Source organism: Trichomycterus rosablanca, chromosome 3 (genome assembly GCF_030014385.1).
Source record: "Trichomycterus rosablanca isolate fTriRos1 chromosome 3, fTriRos1.hap1, whole genome shotgun sequence".
NCBI classification, from domain to species: domain Eukaryota; kingdom Metazoa; phylum Chordata; class Actinopteri; order Siluriformes; family Trichomycteridae; genus Trichomycterus; species Trichomycterus rosablanca.
In genome coordinates this window covers 51,809,206-51,827,242 of record NC_085990.1, presented here as the reverse complement: position 1 = coordinate 51,827,242, position 18,037 = coordinate 51,809,206, and the positions used below count along the sequence as shown (strand labels likewise).

General features: G+C 40.3%; 1 protein-coding gene across 2 annotated transcripts in view; it reads right to left on the bottom strand.

Moving 5' to 3' along the window:
• Positions 1-17,488, bottom strand: part of snrka (SNF related kinase a) — a 62,090-nt gene extending 44,602 nt beyond the window's left edge. Inside the window, exon 1 of one of the 2 annotated variants that reach the window (XM_062991441.1) lies at positions 17,431-17,488. The gene's annotated coding sequence lies outside the window, so the exon portion shown is untranslated. Of the gene's footprint in view, positions 1-17,290 lie in introns of both variants that reach the window. The other variant, XM_062991440.1, reaches the window with a different exon arrangement.
• Positions 17,489-18,037: the final 549 nt, after the last annotated feature.

The window sequence follows — 18,037 nt, the reverse complement described above, 5'->3', positions numbered from 1 at the left end:
AAATAGTATTTGTTCACGTCCCCGCTCTCTAACACAGCACTTTATAATGAAATATAAGAGTAAAATCTGTCAGAAACCCTTTGATCCTGCATCGTTCGGTGACTCCAGATCACGTCACACTATACTGCCATCCAAATCATTGAATTTAGGATCACTACAGACCTCCAAACTTCATGTGGCCTTCAGATGAGCTCAAGAACAGAGTGTAGAGCTTCATGGAACGGGTCTCCATGGCCGAGCAGCTGCATCCAAGCCTCACATCACCAAGCGCAATGCAAAGCATCGGATGCAGTGGTGTAAAGCACGCCGCCACTGGACTCTAGAGCGGTGGAGACGTGTTCTCTGGAGTGACGAATCACGCTTCTACGTCTGGCGATCTGATGGACGAGTCTGGGTTTGGCGGTCGCCAGGAGAACGGTACCTGTCTGACTGCATTGTGCCGAGTGTAAAGTGTGGTGGAGGGGGGATTATGGTGTGGGGGTGTTTTTCAGGAGTCGGGCTCGGCCCCTTAGTTCCAGTGAAAGGAACTCTTCATGCTTCAGCACACCAAGAGATTCTGGACAATTTCATGCTCCCGACTTTGTGGGAACAGTTTGGGGATGGTCCCTTCCTGTTCCAACATGACTGTGCACCAGTGCACAAAGCACAAGATCCATAAAGACGTGGATGAGCCAGTTTGGTGTGGAAGAACTCGACTGGCCTGCACAGAGTCCTGACCTCGACCCGATAGATAGAACACCTCTGGGATGAATCAGAGCGGAGACTGTGAGCCGGGCCTTCTCGTCCAACATCGGTGTCTGACCTCACAAATGCGCTTCTATAAGAATGGTCAAAAATTCCCATAAACACACTCCTAACCCTTGTGGAAAGCCTTCCCAGAAGAGTTGAAGCTGTTATAGCTGTAAAGGGTGCCGACATCATATTAAACCCTGTGGATTAAGAATGGGAGTCACTCAAGTTCATATGTGTGTGAAGGCAGACGAGCGAATCCTTTTGGCAATATAATCACTCAGTCCTGTTACCCTCACATATTCACCTGATCAGAAATGTTCATTATCTGTATTGGGAAGAGCATTAGTAGGTTCTCCTTTTTATTCCCCTGTATGTTTGATAATATTGTAACTCTGACTGAGTAGATTCATCTCCACGTTCATTCCTGTTACCTACATTTATTCTTAGTTGTTAAGAACATTTTGTGATAAATCACTAGACTGTGCTCTGTGTTCTGGTGCTTTAGCATGTTCTCCATGCTGCTATATTTCACGTATTGACTAATTCTAGGTTAAAAACTCAGTCCTGTTACTCGTATACGATCATCTCCCACTTGTAACCTTGTAGAAATGAAACAAAGGTGGCTGAGATTCTGAGTAGTGAAGTGTGGGTGTTACTAGATACTAGTGTGTGTTAACACAGGAAAAAAAAACCCAGTCACCCAGTGCCATCATCATAACAGTGAAAGAATTTAATTCCACTGGATTTACTGGCATGTGTGAGTATCAGACACGCTCTTGGGTAATGAAATTCCTTCCGCATGATGTAAAGCTCATGCTCGTACCTAAGAAGACGAGACTAAAGGCTTGTGAGTATCGTTTCCGCTCGTCACCACCAGACACAAGATTGTCACCAAACTTGTTGCACGGAAAGACGACGGCTACGACCATATATGGTAAAATCGACATTTAATGAACAAGCAAACGATCCAGAAGCTTCAGTGGAAAAGCTCGACGGCCTTAATGGTACCCAAGGTGAACCATGCGATGATATTTATAATTTCATTAAAGAGTCATTCGTACAGCTTAGGTCTCGAGATGAGGAATTCAAATGCTGCCAAATTCTCATAACCAATAACAGGACCTCTGTTTTACCTTAAAACTGGATGATACACAAAAATATGTAGACTAGCAACTAAAATGAAAACTAAAACCACCTCCTTGTTTCTACACTCACTGTCCATGTTATCAGCTCCACTTACCATATAGAAGCACTTTGTAGTTCTACAATTACTGACTGTAGTCCATCTGTTTCATGCTGTTCTTCAATGGTCAGGACCCTCACAGAGCAGGTATTATTTAGGTGGTGGATCATTCTCAGCACTGCATTGACACTGACATGGTGGTGGTGTGTTAGTGTGTGTTGTGCTGGTATGAGTGGATCAGACACAGCACCGCTGCTGGAGTTTTTAAACACCTCACTGTCACTGCTGGACTGAGAATAATCCACCAGCCAAAAACATCCAGCCGACAGCGCCCCGTGGGCAGCGTCCTGTGACCACTGATGAAGGTCTAGAAGATGACCGACTCAAACAGCAGCAATAGATGAGCGATCGTCTCTGACTTTACATCTACAAGGTGGACCGACTAGGTAGGAGTGTCTAATAGAGTGGACAGTGTGTCTGATCCACTCATACCAGCACAACACACACTAACACACCACCACCATGTCAGTGTCACTGCAGTGCTGAGAATGATCCACCACCTAAATAATACCTGCTCTGTGGTGGTCCTGTGGGGGTCCTGACCATTGAAGAACAGGGTGAAAGGGGCTAACAGAGCATGCAGAGAAACAGATGGACTACAGTCAGTAATTGTAGAACTACAAAGTGCTTCTATATGGTAAACCAAATAACACTGTGTTTAATGAATCATGTGTAAGTGATGTGGAGTGAATATGGATGTTATTTGCCATTTTGTTGACTAATGGTGCTTTGCTTTTTAAATGAATAACCAATTAAAAGTGACTCTTGTTCCACTCATTAGAGCTTTACTGATTTTGGGAGTTGTTTACTATCGGTAACCTCTGGTCCAATGGTGCAACAATGAGGCTTCATAACACAATGAACGTGTTATGCAGCATGCTTTACATACATTTGCGGAACAAAGGGTTTCTGAATAATAGGGCATGAAAAAGGAGTGTTGGGTCAGAAAAATAGCCTACAGCCTGCACTTGTAGCCTAGTGGTTAAGATACTGAACTAGTAATTCAAAGGTTGCTGGTTCAAGCCCCATCATTGCCAGGTTGCCACTGTTGGGCCCTTAAGCAAGGCCCTTAATTCTCAACTGCTTGGACTGAATACTGTAAGTCGCTTTAAATTAATGCAAAACACGAACCATCACATCACCATTCATCAACCATCGTACAGAAACCACAGTGAAAGCTCTTCACGACCTAAAATAACAGAATTAACGTTGTGCATCATACATACGATGCAATTTTGCTGACTGAAATATTTACTTTAAAAAGATAATTCAACCCGGTCACATCTGAGCCGATTCTATCAGCACGTTATTCAAACTCGTGTTCAGTTTGGTAACTCGTAAGTGGTTCTTGCTTTTGATGTAAATGAGAACAGAAACGTTACAGAGCCAATCAGAGGCAAAAGTTTATTTATTACCAAATTCGTTAGTTCAGGATCATCTGCTAAACTTTTAGGGTAATCAGAACTTTTAGCTCCACAGGCGGAACGAGTCTGACTCGGTGACCGCTCTGTGGTAATAGCGGTTTAATGAAGCTTTTTAATGTAAGAAAGTCACACAGAATGTTCTGTAGTAGTTGGTGTTTATTTAAAACCACAGCATTTATTAATAACAGTAAAAACGGAGAGAGAAACTTACGCGTCACATTCGACTCCTGAATCAGAATCATTTAAAGCGACACTCTGAACAAAGCGTTTTTTTTAAAGAAACACACACACGCTGTTGCTTTCGGTTTATCTTTTAAGTTTTTTTCAGACTAAACTGGATAACATTAAACCTGTGTGTGTGTGTGTGTGTGTGGTCAGTTAGACTAATAAGATATGTCTCCTGTGGGTGAAAAAAATAATTGTTTGGATACTTTATTATTTACTGCTGATTTTGCGCTAAAAATTGCATGTCACCCCCCCATCGAAATCGACTATCGGCCGATTGCCCTGAAAGGAGATCGGAGATCGCAATCGATGCCAAAAAACCCGATCGGTCCATCTCTAGTTGGAAAGGGGGCGGGACATATTTTCTGCGCAGCTTCCGGGTTGTGGAGCTCTGTATAGTTCCAAACATCCCATAGAGCCTCATTCATTTCCACTACTTATCAAACATTTTTAGCTGTTTGTTGCTTTGTTTTAAAAAAATAATGAATTTGATGTCATTAATATACTTAATACTGTTATTGTTTAGCATTTGCTCAGCACTAAATGTTACATGTTTATCTTAATTAATAGGTATAACTGAATTTAGCTTAGTCAGTTAAGCTTAATTAATGCCACACGAGTCTTTTCACCTAAAATAAGTTGATTAATCAAGAGTCTTGTTACAGAAATGATCATAAAACATTAGAACCACAATAAATCATGCTACTTTTACTTTCATTCTTAAATACATTTGAAGGTAAATTTAGTTTAGTACTTTAGTGGAGGTAAAGAGTATTTTTACTTTTATTACTACTTTTACTGGAGTAATATTTTACCCTGGATATCTCTACTTTAACTCACCTACATGGTTTGTGTACCTTGTCCACCACTTACATTAGACAAAATGAACTAGTGCATATTCATAATGAATTCATTCATGTATTACATGTAGGAATCAATGATTAATCACTCATGAAATAAGAGATGAATGAAGCTTTTTCATGTACCTGCACTATAATGTTAAAGGTACGGGAGTGTGTTTATGAATCTGTTCATTCAGTGCAGGTAAACCTTATGAATCCAGCCACATGACTTAGTGTTTAGCCAAAATGATTATTATTATTATGAATCCTCAGGAAAGTGAAGGGAGATTATAGTTTATGTAAAAAACAAAACATAATAAAACTTTAATCTCTGTACTGTATATTGTCTCTACTACTGTACGCTAATATAATGTACTGTGTGTTAACAAGAACGACCTATTAACAAGTCATTATAAACATCAAGCTTCCACTTTATATACCAAATTGATATTAAAGCAGATGCAGTAAATGTAAACGCAGTTGAAAATACCCAGAAATTGTACAAATGTTTATTATTTAGCGTTTAATATTTCACTCACTGCTGCCGGTCCCATATGAGAACACGACAGCGCCGGGTTTGTTTGGAACTATTGGAGGGTTACATGAACCACGTGACCGCGTAGCGGCGAGATCAAGGAGTGTCGCAACTCTCTCTATCTACGGCTCTGGTCTAGAGCCCTGGGGTATCACCACTAATTTCCTGGATCGATTCGATTCCGATTCACAAGGTCCCGATTCGATTCCCGATTCTAATTCGATTTCGATTCAACACATTTAGGCATATTTGAGTTACATTAACAGGTTTGGTTTAAATATGTACAGATGTTCAGAGAACAAAGAAGTTCAGAACACTCATTATTAAAAATATTTGTGTTTACATAAATAATTAATCCAAAAGAGAAAACAGTAACATAAATGTTTTATTATTATTTTACATGTCCGACACGCTACAACAGTGTACATGTAACGTAAACCCTCTCTATCGACCTAAGTGACGTCGTGACGAGGTGTTTCACGTCTGCGTACAGGTTTGGAACGGCCACTTCACTCAAATGTTTGCGTGTGGGTAAAACATAACGTGGTTCCAGAGTATTAATGAGGCTTCGAAAGCCATCGTTTTCGACGACGCTGTATGGACGTATATCCTTACATATTAAAGTTACCAGAGCCTCCGTTATTTTTTTGGCACGGAGAGAACTTCGGGGTAATTTTATCGCAAATGCTTTCTCTAGTGGAGGTTGTTTGGGGTCTGGCGTTTTTCGAATATCAGGGTGGTGTCTCGTTAAATGGTTCCCACAATATTTCACCTGCATGTTGCACAGCTTTAGGGCTGCAACTATGGATTATTTTTGTAATCGAGTATTCTATCGATTATTCCAGCGATTAATCGAGTAATCGGAAAAGAAATACTTTTGCTTTAACAAAGAGCAAAAACAAATACATATTAGATTAAATAAGACGTGTTTCTTAAACCAAACTGTACATTTGTATCCCTTGCATACAGGACAGTTTAACATTTTTTAAATGCAAAAATAAATAAATCAAAAATAAATCAATTTACTTTTAAAATGTAAACAGGCAACCTGAAACATCAGGTCATCAAGTCATAAATAATAATAAACAAAAATACATGAACATAAGCCTCTAATTTGTGCAACTTTCAAAACTCAAAGTTTCAGCTACAGCTCACGCAGAACATAAAGCTTTAATATTTAGTTGGGAGGTTTTGTGGTGTTTGTAGGGGGATAAAAATCGGTCAGGATTGTGTCTCTAGATGAGGTAGATCTGGTGTGTGTGTGTGTGTGTTTGCCTAAATCTTTAAACAGCATCGATTTGGATTGAAAAATTGATTTTATAAACCCACCCTTAGTATGTACATACACACATTTAATTACGGGAATTTCATATATGTTATAAAGCTACATCTACATATACCCAGAGGATACATGTATGTAATAATAATATATCACCTTACAGCTAACATATGTGGTTTGTTTATTATTTATTAGGATTTTAACGTCATGTTTTACACTGTGGTTACATTCATGACAGGAACGGTAGTTACTCATTACACAAGATTCATCAGTTCACAAGTTTAATATCAAACACACTCATGGACAATTTTGTATCTCCAGTTCACCTCACTTGCACGTCTTTGTACTGTGGGAGGAAACCGGAGCACCCGGAGCAAACGCACACAGACACGGGGAGAACATGCAAACTCCACACAGAAAGGACCCGGACCGCCCCGCCAGGGGATCGAACCCAGGACCTTCTTGCTGTGAGGACACAGTGCTACCCACCGAGCCACCGTGCCGCCCTCCACTAAAATGTGTAACACTGATTTCAGATTTAATATTATTTATGCTTGTTTTGTTTTGTTGTTAAGGATTTAAATGTCACTTTTATTAAACTGCCCACAAAGGTTTTAGAAGTGAGTTAAAATTAATATAGAACATAAAATCAAAATGTGGCCACGAAAAATAAGTGTGAAGCCTTAACCATCTGTAATAGTTAAGAACCTCATTAATGTATAGATTCTTAAACGTACACTTACATAAACTAATCGCAACTAATCATGATGTCTGAGATTATTGGCGCCACTGGTGATAATAAGTACAGGTCATAAAGTCTGATGTTATATAGCAAGTGTAAGAGAATTTTAACCTTTAATAAAAGTCACATTTACACATTACAGAAAAAAAAATCTACATTTGTAACAAACACAAAAACTTGAGTCAGAAGTATTTGCAGTTGTGAAAATGTCTCCTGTGTGCTGGCATAAATAGCTTAGGCAATAAATTAGGCAATAGTTACATGAAAACGGCTACACTGCTGAACAAACACCCATATAACAACGGTGCAAAACAATTCAGAGCTGTAAAGAAGCTTAATCATGAGAATCTTTGGGAATTTTGTTCTTATTTAAACGTTTGATGGTGGATTTTATATTTTGGGGGCAGACAGAACCTCTGTGACAACAAACTATTTGAAAGACAAGCCACAGGAAATGCTTTTACCAAGCACAAACAAGTATCTGGACTTGCATGTTGTAATAAAGTAAAAAAAAAAGTGCTTTTGGCAACAAACACTTAAAGAAAATATGTTAGAATTATAAAGAACCTACATTCACTGTTTGGGTTGATGAGATAGTTGTAGCCTAGTCAGTAAAACTGTGGGTTACTAACTGCAAGATTGTGGGTCTGAATTCCAGCTGTACCATACAGCCCCTGTTGGACCCTTGAGCATGATTGCTCTCTGATCACTGATCACAGCTTCTCTGGAATATGCGAATAAGGAATTTCATTGTACGATAACACCTACAAAACACACCGATCAGCCATAACATTAAAACCAGCTCCTAGTTTCTACACTCACTGTCCATTTTATCAGCTCCACTTACCATATAGAAGCACTTTGTAGTTCTACAATTACTGACTGTAGTCCATCTGTTTCTCTACATGCTTTGTTCCCCCCTTTCACCCTGTTCTTCAATGGTCAGGACCCCCACAGGACCCCCACAGAGCAGGTATTATTTAGGTGGTGGATCATTCTCAGCACTGCAGTGACACTGACATGGTGGTGGTGTGTTAGTGTGTGTTGTGCTGGTATGAGTGGATCAGACACAGCAGCGCTGCTGGAGTTTTTAAACACCTCACTGTCCCTGCTGGACTGAGAATAGTCCACCAACCAAAAATATCTACATCTAGAAGATGACCGACTCAAACAGCAGCAATAGATGAGCGATCGTCTCTGACTTTACATCTACAAGGTGGACCGACTATGTAGGAGTGTCTAATAGAGTGGACAGTGAGTGGATACGGTATTTAAAAACTCCAGCAGCGCTGCTGTGTCTGATCCACTCATACCAGCACAACACACACTAACACACCACCACCATGTCAGTGTCACTGCAGTGCTGAGAATGATCCACCACCTAAATAATACCTGCTCTGTGGTGGTCCTGTGGGGGTCCTGACCATTGAAGAACAGGGTGAAAGCAGGCTAAAACGTATGCAGAGAAACAGATGGACTACAGTCAGTAATTGTAGAACTACAAAGTGCTTCTATATGGTAATATTATAGCTGATCCGTGTATATACAACAAATTTGCACTGGATTATGCATTATAATTATAATTATATTCCTCCAAAAGCCTTGTCCAAATCTCCAAGCAGGAAAATAGTCCTGAAAAGTGACTTTAATTAAAGGCTGGAGTCCTCTTAAAATGAGACAGAGCTCATTAAGAACAATGATTATTTCACCAAATGTACACCGAGTGTGCCAATCATGCTGGAGCTTACAGTGAGGGCAACTAGATCAATCTGGGACTGTGGTAGCCTAGTGGGTGGAGCTTTGAGCTATCAATCGAGAGGTTGAGAGTTCAAATCCCAGCTCTGCCATTCAGCCACTGTTGGGTCCATGAGCGAGGCCCTTAACCCTCTCTGCTCCAGGGATGCCATATGACGGCTAACCCTGCGCTCTGACCCCAGCCTCCGAAAACAAGTTGCGATACGATGAAAAAAGAATTTCATTATACAGTAGACCCTTGGGTTGTGAACGGTTTACTATACGAACATTTTGGGTTACGAACGATATATATATATACACACACACACACACACAGTGAGCGAACATTCGGACAGTGGACGGTGTTTTCTTTATATTTTGTAAAATTCTATATTAAAATGGCTCACAGCCGTGATGTTATTCGAGATAACACACGACCTCTCGTGTTCTACTGCTTTTATACAAGAGTTTTTACAAAATAAAGAAAGAAAATAAATAAAAGAAGCCCTGAATTTTATAATAAATATGCTTTAATATTGACAATACCTTCCTCCAAAAAGTAGTTCCACAACCAATATAAAGTTTAACACTACAAAGCAGACATCAAGTTGCAAAAACTCATTTCAGGGAGGTAAGAACAACAAGAAGAAAAAGGCAAGAACCTCCGAAGGGAAAAAAGAAATAAAAAACCTCTCGCACACACCAAAGGATTATGGGTGATAACAGAACTTTTATGAGCTGCTAACTGAGCTATTAAGCTAACTGTTCACATTACAAACACATTAATGTTCCCTACATAGTGCACTAGATTGTGTATCAGATCACGGATTTATGTTCCCTACACAGTGCACTAGATTGTATATCAGATAACGGATTTATGTTCCCTACACAGTGCACTAGATTGTGTATCAGATCACGGATTTATGTTCCCTACACAGTGCACTAGATTGTATATCAGATAACGGATTTATGTTCCCTACACAGTGCACTAGATTGTGTATCAGATCATGGATTTATGTTCCCTACACAGTGCACTAGATTGTGTATCAGATCATGGATTTATGTTCCCTACACAGTGCGCTAGATTGTGTATCAGATCACGGATTTATGTTCCCTACATAGTGCGCTAGATTGTGTATCAGATCACGGATTTATGTTCCCTACATAGTGCACTAGATTGTGTATCAGATCACGGATTTATGTTCCCTACACAGTGCACTAGATTGTGTATCAGATCACGGATTTATGTTCCCTACATAGTGCACTAGATTGTGTATCAGATCATGGATTTATGTTCCCTACATAGTGCACTAGATTGTGTATCAGATCACGGATTTATGTTCCCTACACAGTGCACTAGATTGTGTATCAGATCACGGATTTATGTTCCCTACATAGTGCACTAGATTGTGTATCAGATCACGGATTTATGTTCCCTACACAGTGCACTAGATTGTGTATCAGATCACGGATTTATGTTCCCTACACAGTGCACTAGATTGTGTATCAGATCATGGATTTATGTTCCCTACACAGTGCACTAGATTGTGTATCAGATCATGGATTTATGTTCCCTACACAGTGCACTAGATTGTGTATCAGATCATGGATTTATGTTCCCTACACAGTGCGCTAGATTGTGTATCAGATCACGGATTTATGTTCCCTACATAGTGCGCTAGATTGTGTATCAGATCACGGATTTATGTTCCCTACATAGTGCACTAGATTGTGTATCAGATCACGGATTTATGTTCCCTACACAGTGCACTAGATTGTGTATCAGATCACGGATTTATGTTCCCTACATAGTGCACTAGATTGTGTATCAGATCATGGATTTATGTTCCCTACATAGTGCACTAGATTGTGTATCAGATCACGGATTTATGTTCCCTACACAGTGCACTAGATTGTGTATCAGATCACGGATTTATGTTCCCTACATAGTGCACTAGATTGTGTATCAGATCACGGATTTATGTTCCCTACACAGTGCACTAGATTGTGTATCAGATCACGGATTTATGTTCCCTACACAGTGCACTAGATTGTGTATCAGATCATGGATTTATGTTCCCTACACAGTGCACTAGATTGTGTATCAGATCATGGATTTATGTTCCCTACACAGTGCGCTAGATTGTGTATCAGATCACGGATTTATGTTCCCTACATAGTGCGCTAGATTGTGTATCAGATCACGGATTTATGTTCCCTACATAGTGCACTAGATTGTGTATCAGATCACGGATTTATGTTCCCTACATAGTGCACTAGATTGTGTATCAGATCATGGATTTATGTTCCCTACATAGTGCACTAGATTGTGTATCAGATCACGGATTTATGTTCCCTACACAGTGCACTAGATTGTGTATCAGATCATGGATTTATGTTCCCTACATAGTGCGCTAGATTGTGTATCAGATCACGGATTTATGTTCCCTACACAGTGCACTAGATTGTGTATCAGATCACGGATTTATGTTCCCTACATAGTGCACTAGATTGTGTATCAGATAACGGATTTATGTTCCCTACACAGTGCGCTAGATTGTATATCAGATCACGGATTTATGTTCCCTACACAGTGCACTAGATTGTGTATCAGATCACGGATTTATGTTCCCTACACAGTGCACTAGATTGTGTATCAGATCATGGATTTATGTTCCCTACACAGTGCACTAGATTGTGTATCAGATCATGGATTTATGTTCCCTACACAGTGCACTAGATTGTGTATCAGATCATGGATTTATGTTCCCTACACAGTGCGCTAGATTGTGTATCAGATCACGGATTTATGTTCCCTACATAGTGCGCTAGATTGTGTATCAGATCACGGATTTATGTTCCCTACATAGTGCACTAGATTGTGTATCAGATCACGGATTTATGTTCCCTACACAGTGCACTAGATTGTGTATCAGATCACGGATTTATGTTCCCTACATAGTGCACTAGATTGTGTATCAGATCATGGATTTATGTTCCCTACATAGTGCACTAGATTGTGTATCAGATCACGGATTTATGTTCCCTACACAGTGCACTAGATTGTGTATCAGATCACGGATTTATGTTCCCTACATAGTGCACTAGATTGTGTATCAGATCACGGATTTATGTTCCCTACACAGTGCACTAGATTGTGTATCAGATCACGGATTTATGTTCCCTACACAGTGCACTAGATTGTGTATCAGATCATGGATTTATGTTCCCTACACAGTGCACTAGATTGTGTATCAGATCATGGATTTATGTTCCCTACACAGTGCACTAGATTGTGTATCAGATCATGGATTTATGTTCCCTACACAGTGCGCTAGATTGTGTATCAGATCACGGATTTATGTTCCCTACATAGTGCACTAGATTGTGTATCAGATCACGGATTTATGTTCCCTACACAGTGCACTAGATTGTGTATCAGATCACGGATTTATGTTCCCTACATAGTGCACTAGATTGTGTATCAGATAACGGATTTATGTTCCCTACACAGTGCGCTAGATTGTATATCAGATCACGGATTTATGTTCCCTACACAGTGCACTAGATTGTGTATCAGATCACGGATTTATGTTCCCTACACAGTGCACTAGATTGTGTATCAGATCATGGATTTATGTTCCCTACACAGTGCACTAGATTGTGTATCAGATCATGGATTTATGTTCCCTACACAGTGCACTAGATTGTGTATCAGATCATGGATTTATGTTCCCTACACAGTGCGCTAGATTGTGTATCAGATCACGGATTTATGTTCCCTACATAGTGCGCTAGATTGTGTATCAGATCACGGATTTATGTTCCCTACATAGTGCACTAGATTGTGTATCAGATCACGGATTTATGTTCCCTACACAGTGCACTAGATTGTGTATCAGATCACGGATTTATGTTCCCTACATAGTGCACTAGATTGTGTATCAGATAACGGATTTATGTTCCCTACACAGTGCACTAGATTGTATATCAGATAACATTAATGTTCCCTACATAGTGCACTAGATTGTGTATCAGATAACGGATTTATGTTCCCTACACAGTGCACTAGATTGTGTATCAGATAACGGATTTATGTTCCCTACATAGTGCACTAGATTGTGTATCAGATCACGGATTTATGTTCCCTACACAGTGCACTAGATTGTGTATCAGATCACGGATTTATGTTCCCTACACAGTGCACTAGATTGTATATCAGATAACGGATTTATGTTCCCTACACAGTGCACTAGATTGTGTATCAGATAACGGATTTATGTTCCCTACACAGTGCACTAGATTGTGTATCAGATCACGGATTTATGTTCCCTACACAGTGCACTAGATTGTATATCAGATAAAGGATTTATGTTCCCTACACAGTGCACTAGATTGTGTATCAGATCACGGATTTATGTTCCCTACACAGTGCACTAGATTGTGTATCAGATCACGGATTTATGTTCCCTACACAGTGCGCTAGATTGTGTATCAGATCACGGATTTATGTTCCCTACATAGTGCACTAGATTGTGTATCAGATAATGGATTTAAAACGTTAAAGCTAAAGTCGTTAATGGCAACGCGTCAGCGGAGTAATACAGTTGTGGTATGAAAAGGTTAACGGTTGAAAACGGTTAGAACGCTTGTATTGAATCAGATTGTAAGGTCGGAACTAACTGCTGTATAAAACTATATAATATTAAAGACGGCTCTGTTCATCTATGCCGCGGGCTCTGTGCTCGTCAATCTCAGCTGTAATTACTTTATGTGATTTAGTGCTGTTACACTGGCAAGATGAGTTTGTTTTTTTGGAATAAAATGACTTTAATTAAAGGTTGGAGTCCTCTTAAAATGAGACAGCTGAAAAAAATGGCAAGTAGCGACATCAGACTACTTTATTCAGACTAAATTAATTGACATTTACATGGAACAGGGGAACTGTGAGGTAAAAAGAGACAAGGTGATTTCTGTTAACTCATCTCTGTATTATTACTGTATTAATTAAAACACATGCAATAAGTCTTAGATTTATTTATTTATTAGGATTTTAACGTCATGTTTTACACTTTGGTTACATTCATGACAGGAACGGTAGTTACTCATTACACAAGATTCATTAAACGCGGTCATGGACAATTTAGTGTCTCCAATTCACCTCACTTGCACGTCTTTGGACTGTGGGAGGGAACCGGAGCACCCGGAGGAAACCCACGCAGACACGGGGAGAACATGCAAACTCCACACAGAAAGGACCTGAGCTACTCCACCTGGTAATCAAACCCAGGACCTTCTTGCTGTGAGGCGACAGCGCTACCCACCGAACCACTGTGACACCCATTACACAGACATGGGGAGAACATGCAAACTCCACACAGAAAGGGGCAGCTCTAGCCTAGCGGTTAAGGTACTGGACTACTGATCGAAAGGTCGCTGGTTCAAGCCCCACAACTGCCAGGTTGACACTGTTGGGCCCTTGAGCAAGGCCCTTAACCCTCAATTGCTTAGACTGTATACTGTCACAGTACCGTACGTTGCTTTGGATAAAGTACAGGCCTGGTTATCAGAAAGTCACTTGTTCAAGCCTCACATCTGCCAGGTCGCCACTGTTGGGCCCTTGAGCAAGGCCCTTATCCCTAATACAGTCTCAATTGTAGATCACTTTGGATATGCCATACTCTACGTCAAAACCCTGATCATGACGGCAATCGGTGATGTGGTTTACCAAATGCATACCGAGTGTGCCAGTCATTCTGGAGCTTACATCGAGGGCAACTAGATCAATAGCAATGAGCTGGTAAAATCACACAGCTCAGCTACAGTTCTGCTCGTTGGCAGCGCAAGGCGATCTGGCATTCGGCCACCCAACGTGCTGAATAAGGACTATCGTGCTGGGGAAAGTGCACAGAGGAATAACTGCTGCCTGCGAAGCATTTGCACACCGTAGCTTTATAGCTGTGTGTGAAGTGCAGGCTCATGCATGCCAGGGCCTGTGGTAGCCTAGTGGGTAGGGCTTTGGGCTATCAACCGGAAGATTGGCGGTTCAAATCCTGGCTCTGCTATGTAGCCACTGTTGGGTCCTTGAGCAAGGCCCTTAACCCTGTCTGCTCCAGGGGCGCCGTAAGTTGGCTGACCCTGCGCTCTGACCCCAGCTTCCAACACCAGCTGGGATATGCGAAGAAAGAATTTCATTGTACTGTACATCTGTATATGTATATATGACAAATAAAGGATATCTTTCTTTCTTTCTTTATGGCAAAAAGAACTTTGTCTTTTTATTTTAGTCCATTATATATGTTCATGTTGTCACAGAGGTTCTGACTTCCCCCAAAATATAAAATCCACCATCAAATGTTTACATAAGCACAGAATTCCCAAAGATTTTCATGATTAAGCTTCTTTACAGCTCTGAATTGTTTTGCCCTGTTTGTAACTATTGCCTAATTTATCGCCCAAGCTAGCTTTTAACTTTAATGTACTGTAGTGCCTTGTACCTCAATGTCCTCTAAACTCAAAATCTTTAAAACTTGACGCCCATTGTCGAGAAACTTGTACCAATAAACTCATATTTGAGCTTGAGCGGTGCAGTAAAACGTCATCAAAGTGTGAATCTGAGCTGTGTGTGGAATAAGCGTCAGATCCAGGGTTACAGCTCCACGTGTATCTGTGTTTATCTGGATTCTCCTCCCTGTTTCACTTTTAAACTTGTGTTACAGCTCCAGCTTCTGAGAAACTGTGAGAATCAGAATCAGCTTCTCCCAGAGAGTCTAAATAAAGCGTAACGTGGTTTAATGTAGTAAAAGAAGGAGACAGGAGCACTAAACTTCTCTTCATTATTACTGATCATAAGTTTTAGTACAATAAGTCACGTTAAGTTTTGTGCACCGCCGTCACACTTCATAGGAAATAACGGCACAGCAGCGCAAAAGCGGTTTTGTCGCTTCTCGTGTGAATGCGCCGGTGCTGAACGGATTACGGTATTCCAGGATCAAGCATCTCCACGATTAAGAAGCGTAAGGAAACAATTGTTTTTAATTGTATTTGATTGTATTTCAGTGTTCAGGATAGACTCATGGAGCATGATCTAGCACTCTAGCACACTTTACTACAGTTTAGTATATTACATATCTCATCAAACAATATTTTCTGCTAGGATACTTTTAAAGTTTTTATATATATACTACTGTACTTGTGTACTTTAATACTTTGTATTTTAATACTTGTGTACGCTTTAATGTATCTTGAGCTGCTGTAATAACTGTCTGTCTGCCTACCTGCCTGCCTACCTACCTACCTATCTCTCTATTTATCTATATTTGTGTTATTTTCAGTGTATGAGTGTCAAAATCAAACTCATTATTTTACATGAGACTAAAATATCTGCAGTTCTACAGGACCATGGACGCATTAACAGGTTTCCCAAACATACTTATGGGGAAAAAAATACCTTAAAACTTGACGCCCCTCCCAGAACCAACAGACGTCGAGTTTCAAGGTACCTCTGTATATATGTAACTTTTAGTTAATGATTACCACTTTACTACAGTAATTATGAACAACAGTTTAGTATATTACATATCTCATCTAACAATATTTTCTGCTAGGATACTTTTAAAGCTTTTATATTACATACTACATTTTTATTCTATGTACTTAATTACATAGTGTGTACAACATTACTCGTGTACTCTAATACTTCTGCTTTAATGTATCTTGAGCTGCTGTAATAACTGACTTCCCCTATGGGATTAATAAAGTGTCTGTCTGTCTGTCTGTCTGTCTGTCTGTCTATATTATATTTGTGTTATTTTCAGTGTATAAGTGCCAAAATCAACCCCATTATTTTACATTAGCCTGAAATATCTGCAGTTCTACGGGACCATGGACACATTAACAGGTTTCCCAAACATCCTTATGGGGAAAAAATACCTTGAAACTCGACGCCCCTCCCAGAACTGAGATGAAATGAGGTCGAGTTTCAAGGCACCGCTGTATAAATGTAACTTTCAGTTACTTCTTTGCCAGGCCTCATGTGGCATATCTCACCATGCCAGCCAAATCTTACACGTTTAATATAAAATAGAAAGCAAACTCCTAGTGGTTAAGGTACTGGACTGGTAATCAGAGGGTTGCCGGTTCAAGCCCCACCTCTGCCAGGGTGCAACTGTTGGGCCCCTGAGCAAGGCCCTTAACCCTCAATTGCTCAGATTGTACACTGTCGCTTTGGATAAAAGCGTCTGCTAAACACTAATAATGTAGTAAATGTAAACAAATATCGGCTAGTCATCTACAGCACTACTATTAACCATGTAGCTAAAATGTTAGCCATGTTCAAAGCACAACACCCAAGCACCGTCCAACGTTAGGTCGTTAGGTACTAAATAATGTGTGAAACCACTAAACAGCCACTCATGTACATACACTACATATATAATATAGACATACTATTTAGTACCGTAGTGTGCGGTTTGGGACGCAGCCCGTGCTAACAGCCGCTAGCTAACTAGCGATACCGCGCTAGTTCGACTCACCTCTCTCTCCGACGAGCATCAACGCCGCGTAAATGTTCGAATATATCCACAAGGAATGAAATAATTCGGGTGATTCGATCCAGTACCGTGAGAGTGAAGCACAGGGCGTGTGAATGGAGTACAGCGGCGCTCGCACTCACAGTTTCCTGCTCTCGCTGCCGACAGACCGCCGAACTGCTGCTGCTGCTGCTCTCTCCTCCCCGACAGCTGCGGCGCGCCCCAACACGCATGCGCAATCTCCCTGCCTGCGTCACACCGACGTAGACGTCAAGACGCTAATTAGCGGCCTCGTTCATTATGCTAGCGCACAACTGTTAGCCTAGCCCTGCTAACCCACATAAAGTAAATAATGTTATAATGCTAATTAGCGGCCTCATGAATCCCTTATTCACTTAACCATAATACCATAATTTAACCATAATTTAAATTATGATTTATGTCGTCAACCTTCTCTTAATATTATCTTAGTACAGTGGTACCTTGAAACTCGACGTCTGTTGGCTAATTAGCATTATAAATATTGTTACAATGCTAATTAGCGGCCTCATGAATCCCTTATTCACTTAACCATAATACCATAATTTAACCATAATTTAAATTATGATTTATGTCGTCAACCTTCTCTTAATATTATCTTAGTACAGTGGTACCTTGAAACTCGACGTCTGTTGGCTAATTAGCATTATAAATATTGTTACAATGCTAATTAGCGGCCTCATGAATCCCTTATTCACTTAACCATAATAC